This window comes from Aquarana catesbeiana, linkage group LG08 (assembly GCF_042186555.1).
Source record: "Aquarana catesbeiana isolate 2022-GZ linkage group LG08, ASM4218655v1, whole genome shotgun sequence".
Lineage (NCBI taxonomy): Eukaryota > Metazoa > Chordata > Amphibia > Anura > Ranidae > Aquarana > Aquarana catesbeiana.
This window is the reverse complement of record NC_133331.1, coordinates 30097134-30110529: the sequence shown is the minus strand read 5'-3', so window position 1 is coordinate 30110529 and position 13396 is coordinate 30097134. Positions and strand designations below refer to the sequence as shown.

Genomic DNA, 13396 nt, shown 5'->3' with positions numbered 1-13396 from the left:
CCCTTAGTTTAGGTAAGTATAAGCTTCTTTACATTACAGCAGTGGTCATCAACCCTGTCCTCAGGGCCCACCAACAGGTCAGGTTTGCAAGATAACTGAAATACATGACAGGTGATATCATTTGCTGCTCAGTGATTGCAGTATTCTACTCTGCATCTCCCCAAGGTAATACATAAAACCTGGCCTGTTAGTGGGCCCTGAGGACAGGGTTGATTACCACGGCTTTACAGGGTAGTTTGTATAAAGCTTAGAATGGGGGGTGGAAGCAGATTTAAAGTGTTACTAAACCCGCAACAGTAAAATCAGTCTGTATATGCAGCACAGCATGATTGTTCTGCTTACTGTGGAACTTAAGAGGTTAATCGACTATTGTGTAAAAAGGCTGTTTGACCCTGTATGTACAGATCCTCCCCTCCTGCACGGTCTATCTGTGGAAGGCCAGCTAATGCAGGCAGGGTAGCCAACCTGCACACGCTCAGTTGTGTCTTTCATGCTGGAGAGAACTGTTACTTGTTCTCAGAGCTAGCCAGGTCACATGATACTGACATCACAGATGTGGGCGTGTATACAGGCTGAAGTGAAAATCTCTTCCTTCCTGAACTCAGCCCGGAGAAACTGAGCAGTTTATCATCCAAAAGGGTAAATCATGGCAGTATTTTAATGTTAAAGATTTTTAAAGCTGTGGGCACTGTGGGGGGGGGGGGGTGGGGGGTGGATGAACTATTTTCATATTACTGAGTTTAGTAGTAACACTTTAAGCTTAGTTAGGTTTTGAATGCTACCCCATACACAACACCCCCCGTCTAGGCATTTTTAGATAAATGCTTTAGGTTTTGTGTATCAACTCAGATTGGAAAACAAAGAAGTTGACCTTGCTGGCATGTTTTGAAAGGCTCCAAGGCCTCCATCCTTATCTTTACTACCTAGTGAACTGCTCCCCTTTAAGATGCATGTCAAGTGTTACTGCACCTTATATAAATAGGTTTGCTCTTAGTCAGTGACTTCAATAGTTCAGAACTGACAAAGGTAGCACTATAGCGCATACATAAAAAGAATACAAAAAATAAACCTACAAAAACAAGCGCCTTTTTGCTTTTCCTGACAATTCACCTTTAAAGAAAGTATCTAAACCCATATGCCTGTACAGGGCCAGACTCAGCACAGTCAGAGCCCCCGCCCCCCCCCCCCCCCCATATGTACAGAATTTATGGAACCTCTGCAGTGTGATCTTGCCTGTTGCCAGCCATGGTGCAAATGTCTCAAAGAACAATCATTCAGTTGCCTTTTACTGGGCTTGGAAAAAAAGTGTCCAAAAGCCACTTCACACAAAAGCTATAAACCGAGGGTGTATCAACGTCAAGCACAGTTCAAGCAGTATATTTATTTTAGGTACTTGTATAGCGCCGTCAATTTACACAGCGCTTTACATATACATTGTACATTCACATCGGTCCCTACCCTTAAGGAGCTTACAACCGAAGGTCCCTAACTCACATACTAGGGCCAATTTAGATAGGAGCCAATAACCTACCAGCATGTCTTTGGAGTGTGGGAGGAAACCGGAGTACCCGGAGGAAACCAACACAGGGGGACCATGCAAACTCCAGGCAGGTAGTGCTGTGATTGGGATTCAAACCATCAATACTTTTAATGCTAGGTGAAAAGTGCCAACTACTACACCATTGTGCTGCCCTATATGGGCAACTTCTTAACCACTTCAGTCCCGGAAGAATTTACCCCCTTCCTGACCACAGCACTTTTTGCGATTCGGCACTGCGTCGCTTTAACTGACAATTGCGCGGTCATGCGACGTGGCTCTCAAACAAAATTGACGTCTTTTTTTCCCACAAATAGAGCTTTCTTTTGGTAGTATTTGAGCACCTCTGCGGTTTTTATTTTTTGCGCTATAAACAAAAAAATAGCGTCAATTTTGAAAAAAAAGGCATTATTTTTTGCTATAATAAATATCCCCCCAAAATATATATAGAAAAAAAACTTTTCCTCAGTTTAGGCCGATACGTATTCTACATATTTTTGGTAACAAAAAAAAAAAAAACAAAAAAAAAAAAATCGCAATAAGCGGTTGGTTTGTGAGACGATCGCGGGTATTCCCACCGACATCGAGTCTGCGGGACCCGCAATCACGTTCACGGAGCTCCCTGCGGGCACACGCGCCGCCTCTTAAAGGGCAATGTACAGGTACGTTAATATGCCCGTACATGCCCTTCTGCCGCAGTATATCTGCGCGAGGCGGTCGGAAAGCGGTTAAACAACCGTCCACAAGAATTCTTATTCTGTTATTCTGACAGTTTTCCCCCTTGCCAGACAGATAGATTAGAATGGAGTGCAATTGGTTTCCATCAGGATGACATTCACCAACTCAAGTAAAATCAAGTTTCAGGTCAAGTAAATAGACCACAATGCACAAAACAATGTGTTATGTGTCTGAATAGATCACAGCATGAGAGTACACAGCACAATCTATTCTCAATGATCAGACTGGGTGGAATCTACAGAATACCAATAACACTGGTAGAGCCCCTGCCGGGACTTCTTGCCTCCATCAGAGCCATGACATCTCTACAGATACTTGTAAAAGGCAATGGAGGTGCTTAGAGAGGCCTGGCGGCTGAGAAGTCCATCTACTCTGCTTGCCAGTCATGCGTTGTTTGTGCACATGAAGTACACTCTGACAATAAAAGTATATTTTACATGTTTTATGTGTGTTAAACCAAATATATGTTGAACTTTAATAATTTGACAAATAAAAGTCTTTTTTCCCCAGATACAACCCATGCATCTGAACTCCAGGCAGATATAAAAGCACAAATGATTGCACTTACGCAATTATTTAAATGCACTTTAAATCCAACCACATAAGTACAGGAGCTTGTCTTGTGATAAGCCTAGAGTAATTGACTGTTCGGCAATATTTGGCCTAAGAGCAGGAGAGCCAGCATTCAGTACCAATCAGGCCCTGCAGTAATGCACATGTAATGACAGTGAACTTCCAGATAGAAGAAAGCAAAATGACGACAACTATCCCGCTACTCCATCACTGCTCAATCATAAGGTGCAGTGTGTGTTCTAAAACAGCATTCCTGATGTAATTAAAGCGGAGCTCCACCCAAAAGGGGAAGCTCCACATGCTTGCCTCCTCCCCCGCTCCGCTGCCACATTTGGCATCTTTCAGGGGGATCGGGTACCTGGTTTTGACAGGTACCCGCTCCCACGTCTGGCTGATCTCATCGCGGCAAAGTCACCCGGAAGGAACCGAACCTGGAGCTTCTCTTTAAGGTCAAGGTCATGGCTGTGCAATGTGGCTGGGGTGCAAGGACTACAACATTGGCTGTATGCAATACAATTCTATTTAGGAGATAAACACTTTAATCAATCCAAAAAAATGTTATATATTGCAGCTCACTAATCTGATAGATGTTGTGGCTGCATAAGCTTTTTTTCTCTGCATTTTCTCCTTTGTGATTTGTCCAATAACCTCCTGTATTAGAGTGTCTACACTTAGACATAGACATCTTTGGACAGCAGCATTGTCAGTCTCAGAGGAAAGGGGTATTAGATGATCTAGCCCAGGGGTCTCAAAACTGCAGTCCGGATGTGGCCCTTTGGGCACCATTCCCCCCCCCCCCACCCAGTGACTGGGCACCATCCCCCCCCCCCCCACCCAGTGACTGGGCACCATCCCCCCCCCCCCCACCCACCCAGTGACTGGGCACCATTCTCCCCCCCCCCCCACCCACCCAGTGACTGGGCACCATTCTCTCCCCCCCCCCCCCACCCAGTGACTGGGCACCATTCTCTCCCCCCCCCCCCCACCCAGTGACTGGGCACCATTCTCTCCCCCCCCCCCCCCACCCAGTGACTGGGCACCATTCTCTCCCCCCCCCCCCCCCACCCAGTGACTGGGCACCATTCTCTCCCCCCCCCCCCCCCACCCAGTGACTGGGCACCATTCACTCCCCCCCCCCCCCCACCCAGTGACTGGGCACCATTCTCCCCCCCCCCCCCCACCCAGTGACTGGGCACCATTCTCTCCCCCCCCCCCCAGTGACTGGGCACCATTCTCTCCCCCCCCCCCCAGTGACTGGGCACCATTCTCCCCCCCCCAGTGACTGGGCACCATTCTCCCCCCCCCCCACCCAGTGACTGGGCACCATTCTCCCCCCCCCCACCCAGTGACTGGGCACCATTCTCCCCCCCCCCACCCAGTGACTGGGCACCACTCCTCCTCCCCCCCCCCCGTGACTGGGCACCACTCCTCCTCCCCCCCCCCCGTGACTGGGCACCACTCCTCCTCCCCCCCAGTGACTGGGCACCACTCCTCCTCCCCCCCAGTGACTGGGCACCACTCCTCCCCCCCCCCCCCCCCCAACACCAGTGACTGGGCACCATTCCTCCCCCCCACTGACACCAGTGACTGGGCACCATTCCTCCCCCCCACTGACACCAGTGACTGGGCACCATTCCTCCCCCCCACTGACACCAGTGACTGGGCACCATTCCTCCCCCCCACTGACACCAGTGACTGGGCACCATTCCTCCCCCCCACTGACACCAGTGACTGGGCACCATTCCTCCCCCCCACTGACACCAGTGACTGGGCACCATTCCTCCCCCCCCACCGACACCAGTGACTGGGCACCATTCCTCCCCCCCCACCGACACCAGTGACTGGGCACCATTCCTCCCCCCCCACCGACACCAGTGACTGGGCACCATTCCTCCCCCCCCCACCGACACCAGTGACTGGGCACCATTCCCCCCCCCCCCGACACCAGTGACTGGGCACCATTCCTCCCCCTCCCCCCCCCAGTGACTGGGCACCATTCCTCCCCCCCCCCCCCCCAGTGACTGGGCACCATTCCCCCCCCCCCCCCCACCGACACCAGTGACTGGGCACCATTCCTCCCCCCCCCCCACCAGTGACTGGGCACCATTCCTCCCCCCCCCCCCCCCCCCAGTGACTGGGCACCATTCCCCCCCCCCCCCCCCCACCGACACCAGTGACTGGGCACCATTCCTCCCCCCCACCCACACCAGTGACTGGGCACCATTCCTCCCCCCCACCCACACCAGTGACTGGGCACCATTCCTCCCCCCCACCCACACCAGTGACTGGGCACCATTCCTCCCCCCCACCCACACCAGTGACTGGGCACCATTCCTCCCCCCCACCCACACCAGTGACTGGGCACCATTCCTCCCCCCCACCCACACCAGTGACTGGACACCATTCGGTGCTGCTCTTCAGCAGATGCACGGGGTGCCATTATTTCTTAATAGAACCCCTACATATCTGAAAAAGCAGTAAATCTTCGGTGCTGCTGCACCCCATGGGTGCATTTTGGAAAAGGTCTGGGGACCTTTTTCCTGCAGGTACAGCAGCCCCATTCAAATGACTGGGCTGCTGCACCCAAGCAAATGCACCCACAGAGCCGCAGTAATGAGAACCTAGTGCTTGCGATTTGTTGCTCTAGATCGAGGACCACTTAATCAACTTCGTAACTGCAGAGCAGAGAGCTGACAGGTTCGTGTCCACTCTGTATATGCAGAGCAGACACAGCCCACTCTACTCTATGGGCCCTTTATTCCTATCCACCCAGACGGGAGGGGATGAGTCCCTTCAGATTTTTTTTAGCAGATCAGATTGGAGGTAGGTGGGTGTAAATGGACACAGGTCCATTTACATCTGCTGCTCCATAGAGGTGAATGGAGGGTCTGACTGGGTCAGACCGATCACGTGAAGGGGCCTAAGTCTGCTTTCACATGGATGCACTGGTTTACCCACACAGAGTGCAGCGCATATGTGGCTTTCCTGCGGGTTATCTGCACTCTGCCACAGGACTTCTTTTCTATCCTGCAGGTGTGGTGCACTTTCTGAAAGGGCACCAAACCCGCAGGTAATAAACAGAAGTCTATGGGTCAGTGCAGGTAACCCGCAGGTCCACTGCGCTGCACCTGTGGATCAGTTTAAAAGCAGCCCAGTAATCAAAGCAGAACAGATATGCCCATACATACACTGATTTTAGTAATAAACTTAAATAACAGTCATCCATTCAGGCATCGCCAGTTGTTGGTGTCCCAGGCAGAGTACATTTGGTATCACTCCGCCTGTGACAGGAGCCGGCGCTTATGCGGCTCTGCTCTGCAGGCGCTTGTTTCCTCCATCCCTGGCTTCATTCACAGCACTGACGACCTGGGATGGCAACCCGCGATCTGTGCTTGCCAACCCACCACCCCAGAACAGGAGGTCACGGGCCACATCGGAGGGCTCCGCGGGTCACATGTGGCCCCCCGTGCCACTGATTTGGCACCCTTGCCCTAGATCTAGACGTTATGCCTGCATAAGCAGACAGATAAAAATGGGATCATAGCATAATATACATAAATATAAGAAACTATTTGAGTCATTGGCTTTACTCAAAATTCCAAACATGACCTACGTCATCAAAAGACAAGTATCCTTATTAAAATTAAAAATCATAAAACCACATACTCCTCAATAGAGGGCTGAGTCAGATTTAAAAGAAGCACCATAACTATCAACATCAATAAAAGGCTTAAAAGCCTTCCCATATAAAAATGTCAAAAATCTAATTACGGGTCAAGTAATCAGACCACAATGAGCAAAATAACAATGGGTTACGCGTCTGTATCATATGTCACAACACAGGGGCCGATGCTGAGGTCACACTGTACAATCCATTCTCTTATTCTTTTATACAATGGTCAGACTGGGTGGAAACTGCAGAACATACCATGTTGACAACTGCCCATCCCCCATCCAATTGGCCTGTCAACACAGAGCCTAGTGACAGAAAATTCTGCACAAGCTTGCTGGTCACACAAAGGAAAATTCCCATAAAAAGGTCCAAAAAAAAAAAAAAATCTCCAAACTGCTGGAAGTGACTGAAACACAAAACTATGTTCCAAGATTTCCAGATGCCATTGTAATCCCTGCTGTAGGTGACTGTTCCATTAGCTTACATATAAAAGCATGACACTCGCTGCGTCATTCAGGCTGGAATTGTGTACACATTGCATCAGGATTCCACTATAGCTGAACTTCTACACATTTTAAAAGAAGGCGACCTTTACACCAGGCCACTCGGAGCCCAGAGGAGTAATGACTGGTGAGATCATGGGAAGCCCTGGGTGCTGATAACAGCCACACCTGCTGTATGGAAAGGCATTCAGAAGTGACCTGCGCCCCAACGTCTCCTTCACACTGGAGGCAAAGGGGCAGCAAAAACAAGTGGCTGATCCACATTCTTTAATAAGGATATGGTTTACTGTTACTTAAATATAAAGGTCCGTCTCATTTCAGAATGATTAAAGCTCAATTCCAGGCTGATTACCTTAGGTCCCTTTCACACAGGCGCCTCCATGGAACAGAATTGCTCAGCTCCGCTGATCCCTACTGAGCAAGCGGATCAGAAGTCCACCTCCGCTCACCGTGCAGAGCAGAGACCGACCCACTCCCGCTCTCCTCTATGGGGAAATCAGGTGAAAACGGACTGCCTATTTGTTTTCATTCGATCATATGCGATCCAGACGGATGGAAAACAGGACCACCATCCGTCTCGATTTTGCAAACAGGATCAGATAGTGGCTGGTGTCAGCGGACATGTCACCACTGACATTCCCCGCTCCATAACGGAGACGGAAGGGTCCAATCAGGTCCGCCTGAAAATCTGACAGACGCACCTGATTGGATAGCCCATGTGAAAGGAGCCTAACGCCTAAATCCTGCTTCCAAACACCTCCTCCCAAGTCATCCTGCATTGTAATGGATCAAAGTCAGCTTCTACCATGTGCCAAGCTAGCTTCCTTCCCTGGGGACCCAGGCACTCATTATCCTCCGGAGCACCCTCACCACCCCCTGAGTTCTGCTTCTGGGACCTACGAGAGAGAGAGTGCCCAGCCACTGGATCACCTCCATCAATAGGAAATAGGTCCACATAACACAGGCAGTTCTTTTTGTCATTAATACCAGTGGTTAGAGGGGTGTAGAGGATGAGAAGGTAGGTTACTAATAACTTGGGGTCCCATCCCTAACCCATTTTTAAGTTTTTCCTGGTGGAGTAAGATTTACCCACGTAAAGCCTAGTACACACTAAGAAAATCAGGCAAACAAGTGCCCGTTATTTCACAAAGGTGCGTAGATGTAACTGAAAATGGTACTAACTTGTATTAAAGCTCTAAAACGACAATGGCAAATGTAGATACATACTAGCCAGGTCTTCCGGGTCATTCTTTGCTACGGATCATGTGCTATATTTTCTATGCCAGTGGTCTCCAAACTGCAACCCGGGGGATTGATGTGTCCCTTTGCTTGCCTTTAGCCATTGGAGGCATTATTCCTCCCGCCGACACCAACAAATGGGACACACTTCCTCCCGCCGACACCAACAAATGGGACACACTTCCTCCCACCGACACCAACGGGACACACTTCCTCCCACCGACACCAACGGGACACACTTCCTCCCACCGACACCAACGGGACACACTTCCTCCCACCGACACCAACGGGACACACTTCCTCCCACCGACACCAACGGGACACACTTCCTCCCACCGACACCAACGGGACACACTTCCTCCCACCGACACAAACGGGACACACTTCCTCCCACCGACAAACGGGACACACTTCCTCCCACCGACAAACGGGACACACTTCCTCCCACCGACAAACGGGACACACTTCCTCCCACCGACAAACGGGACACACTTCCTCCCACCGACAAACGGGACACACTTCCTCCCACCGACAAACGGGACACACTTCCTCCCACCAACAAACGGGACACACTTCCTCCCACCAACAAACGGGACACACTTCCTCCCACCAACAAACGGGACACACTTCCTCCCACCAACAAACGGGACACACTTCCTCCCACCAACAAATGGGACACACTTCCTCCCACCAACAAATGGGACACACTTCCTCCCACCAACAAATGGGACACACTTCCTCCCACCGACACCAACAAATGGGACACACTTCCTCCCACCGACACCAACAAATGCGACACACTTCCTCCCACCGACACCAACAAATGCGACACACTTCCTCCCACCGACACCAACAAATGCGACACACTTCCTCCCACCGACACCAACAAATGCGACACACTTCCTCCCACCGACACCAACAAATGCGACACACTTCCTCCCACCGACACCAACAAATGCGACACTTCCTCCCACCGACACCAACAAATGGGACACACTTCCTCCCACCGACACCAACAAATGGGACACACTTCCTCCCACCGACACCAACAAATGGGACACACTTCCTCCCACCGACACCAACAAATGGGACACACTTCCTCCCACCGACACCAACAAATGGGACACACTTCCTCCCACCGACACCAACAAATGGGACACACTTCCTCCCACCGACACCAACAAATGGGACACACTTCCTCCCACCGACACCAACAAATGGGACACACTTCCTCCCACTGACACCAACAAATGGGACACACTTCCTCCCACTGACACCAACAAATGGGACATACTTCCTCCCACTGGCACCAACAAATGGGCACGATTCCTAAAGGGTCCTTTCACACAGGCTGTCCAATCAGGTCCGCCTGTCAGTTTTTCAAAACGGACCAGATCAGACCCTCCAGACTCCCCTATTGAGTGGCGGAAGTCAGCAGTGACATGTCCAATGACACCTGCCACCATACGATAAATCAAGATGGATGATGGTCCTATTTTCAAGCCGTCTGGTGGATTGGGTACGATTTCTTCGAGGAGAGCGGGACGGTGTCCATTAACGCTCTGCACAGTAAGCAGTGATGGACCGGTCATCCGCCTGCTCAGCTGAGTGATCCTCCGCTGAGCAAGTGAATTCCATTCCACAGAGGGGCCCGTGTGAAAAGGGACTAATACATAAGACAGGGCATTGCTTACATCCACTGGGCGCAGTCCGGCCCTCCTAAAGTCTGAACAACAATAAACTGGCCATTTGTTTAAAAAATTTGCAGACCCCATTTGATTATTCCTGTGCGATCCCTGTATACATTAGATTAAAATCGGAACGTTGTGTTCAAGTACGATAAACATTTTCTAGCTTGCACCTTTGTCTGAACATTAAGAGTTGGTTGTAGAAAGCATTATACTAAACAGATAGTTGACCAATCGTTCCTCATACAGAAATTTTCATACGATTTTCTTATTGTGTGTACGGGACCCTCACTGGTGCCGTTTCCACTGCAGGGACTGCGGAATCATGTTTGAAGGTCATCTCCTATCATGGCCCCCTACCGGCCCCTTGTCATGACTCGCTCCCCTCTGGATCCTGAAAGAACTCCGGCGCTGGACAGCAAATAATAATATAAAAAAAATCCACATCACACAGGCTGTTAGGTGGACACCCGGGGAAGGACCCCAACTGGGAGAAAACACAAGAGGATTGAGACCTGAAAGTCACATGACTGCAGGTTTAGACAAGTAAAAAAAAAAAAAAAAAAGCGCGTTTGGATTTAGGGATTTTTTTTTAATCCCAGCAATCAGCTACAAGGTAGAGGGAGGGAAGGGGTTCTTGCCTGGAGTTTGGCTTTAAGTTGTAGTATACATAAGACCTAATATAATAGTAATTAGGAGGCTGGCATTGCTGGTCTCATTCTGAAAATGCTTGCGCCTGGCTGTCTCCGGGTTTTGCACTCTGCGCATCACTGATACAAGGCACTTCAGTATAAATAGTTTGAGTGAACTCCTGAACGCTTCCCCCAGGTCAGCGACTAATAGAACTGAAGCTATTGGATCAGTAGCGAGCAGTAAGAGGGCCAAACCAACTGAGACAGAATCCAGACATTTAATAAAGAGTACCTCTACTTTGATTGGGGGGGGGACACCGTTCCCCTCTGGGTGATCTATGCATTTTACAAGGATTTAAAGTGCTTGAAATTGCTCATGGAACCCCTAGCAACCTCTAGAGCAGCCCCTAGGGTTCCCTAGCAACCTCTAGAGCAGCCATTCTCAACCAGGGTTCCTCCAAAGGTTGATAGGGGTTCCTTGAGCTGTGGCTGATTGACCTCTTATCTTAAAGGCATTTGCATAGTTCTGTTGGTAGTCAGTTGCATGAAGCCAACAATCTTTTAAGCCATCCATAGGGATTGCTTTTTTACCGCCACTACATGACCACATATGTAAGGGCCATTTTTTTTTCACTGACCACCAATTGGTTTTAGTAAGGGTTCCTCGAGACCTGAAAATTATTTCAAGGGTTCCTCTGGGGTAATAAGGTTGAGAAAGACTGCTGTAGGGGGACCCCCAGGGTTCCCCTAGCAACCTCTAGGGTTGACCCCCAGGGTTCCCCTAGCAACCTCTAGGGTTGACCCCCAGGGTTCCCCTAGCAACCTCTAGGGTTGACCCCCAGGGTTCCCCTAGCAACCTCTAGGGTTGACCCCCAGGGTTCCCCTAGCAACCTCTAGGGTTGACCCCCAGGGTTCCCCTAGCAACCTCTAGGGTTGACCCCCAGGGTTCCCCTAGCAACCTCTAGGGTTGACCCCCAGGGTTCCCCTAGCAACCTCTAGGGTTGACCCCCAGGGTTCCCCTAGCAACCTCTAGGGTTGACCCCCTATCTTAAGGCATTTGCATAGTCCTGTTGGTAGAGTCAGTTGCATGAAGCCAACAATCTTTTAAGCCATCCATAGGGATTGCTTTTTTACCGCCACTACATGACCACATATGCAAGGGGCATTTTTTTTTTTTTTCACTGACCACCAATGAGTTGGTTTTAGTAAGGGTTCCTCAAGACCTGAAAATGATTTCAAGGTTTCCTCTGGGGTAAAAAGGTTGAGAAAGACTGATCCAGAGGGACCCTGGAGCAACCTCCAGAGGGACCCCAAGCAACCTCCAGAGCAGGGATCCTCAAACTATGGCCCTCCAGCTGTTGCAGAACTACACATCCCATGAGGCATTGTAAAACTCTGACATTCACAGACATGACTAGGCATGATGGGAATTGTAGTTCCTGAACACCTGGAGGGCCGTAGTTTGAAGACCCCTGATCTAGAGGGACCCCTAGCAACCTCTAGGGTGCCATGGAACCCTGCCCTAGATTATCAGTTCCGCAATCCAAAAAACATGCTGTGTGTGATTGACTTTAGACAATAAGCAACTAGGGGGGGGGGGGTGACAGACTGACATAGACAGTCATCATCCTATGACAGGATGGACACCACATCAAGGTATAGAAGAAAACTTTACTCTGTGCTGCTAATTCGGTTACCTGTGTCATGTGATCACCTGCTGATAACCACCTGGAACATACCAGACGGGTGGCGAGCACCACCACTATGCAAAACTCCGATCAACATTTCATTAGGAACCTTCATCAGAGAGACAACCAACCGGACCTGACCGGGAGAGCAACACCACCGGAATGTCACCCAACACAACACCGTGTTTACATCCAACTACACCCCACCCTCCCACAACGTATACATGTTTATTATTGTAGCATGAAGATATAGATTATATATATATATATATATACACACACACACATACACACATACTGGGTAAATATATGTGCGTGTACAAAAAAATATACACACACACAAATTTTTTACATATATATTTTTTTTTTTTTTTTTTAAGAGAGTTTTTTTTTTTTTTTTTTTTTTAAGAGAGATTTTTTTTTTTTTTTTTTTTAAATCATAACCACACACACACAGTGCTCAGCCTCGTACACAATACATAATGAGCCCCCACAGGGTGTGAATTCCTCGCTCCTCACACAGGAGGCCGGGGCCCCTCACACCGTAGGCCCGGGGCCCCTCACACACCAGGGCGCCCCCCCTCCCCCTCTCAGGTGATGACAGGTGACCCCCGGGGCCCCCCTCTCTCCCCCGTAGTACGGTTCTCACCTGGCTCTATCCCGTGGCCGGCTTCCTTCCCCCGCTCATCTCCCCCGGGACCGGACTCCTCGGTGTCGCTCGTCCGGTCCCTCCCGCTCTGAGCCGCTCCGGTGTTCTCCAGCTCGGCTCGGTCCGGTTCTTCCCGTAATGGCGGCTCCGGAGACCGAAGCAAAATAAAGCAGACGGGAACTACGTGACGTCACTCTGCACCCGAGGCCGGCGGGACCGCACCATTGGCTGGGCGGGGGAGAGGCTGGCGCCCAATAGGAGCCGGTGTCTTAAGCGGCGGGGAGGTGACGTCATGACAGCGGCAAGACAGCAAAATAATAATAAAAATAATAACAACAGATGAGGAAGATCCAGCAGTGGTGTCACTGCATTGTGTGTACAGATCCCCATATACCCTGGTCCCATATCTATACACTCATATACTGCTCTGGATCCCATATCTCTGATCTATACACCGATATACTGCACTGGATCCC

General features: G+C 50.2%; 1 protein-coding gene across 1 annotated transcript in view; it reads right to left on the bottom strand.

Moving 5' to 3' along the window:
* Positions 1–13148, bottom strand: part of ZRANB1 (zinc finger RANBP2-type containing 1) — a 111053-nt gene extending 97905 nt beyond the window's left edge. The window contains exon 1 of the mRNA XM_073595658.1: positions 12921–13148. The gene's annotated coding sequence lies outside the window, so the exon portion shown is untranslated. The remainder of the gene's footprint in view (positions 1–12920) is intronic.
* Positions 13149–13396: the final 248 nt, after the last annotated feature.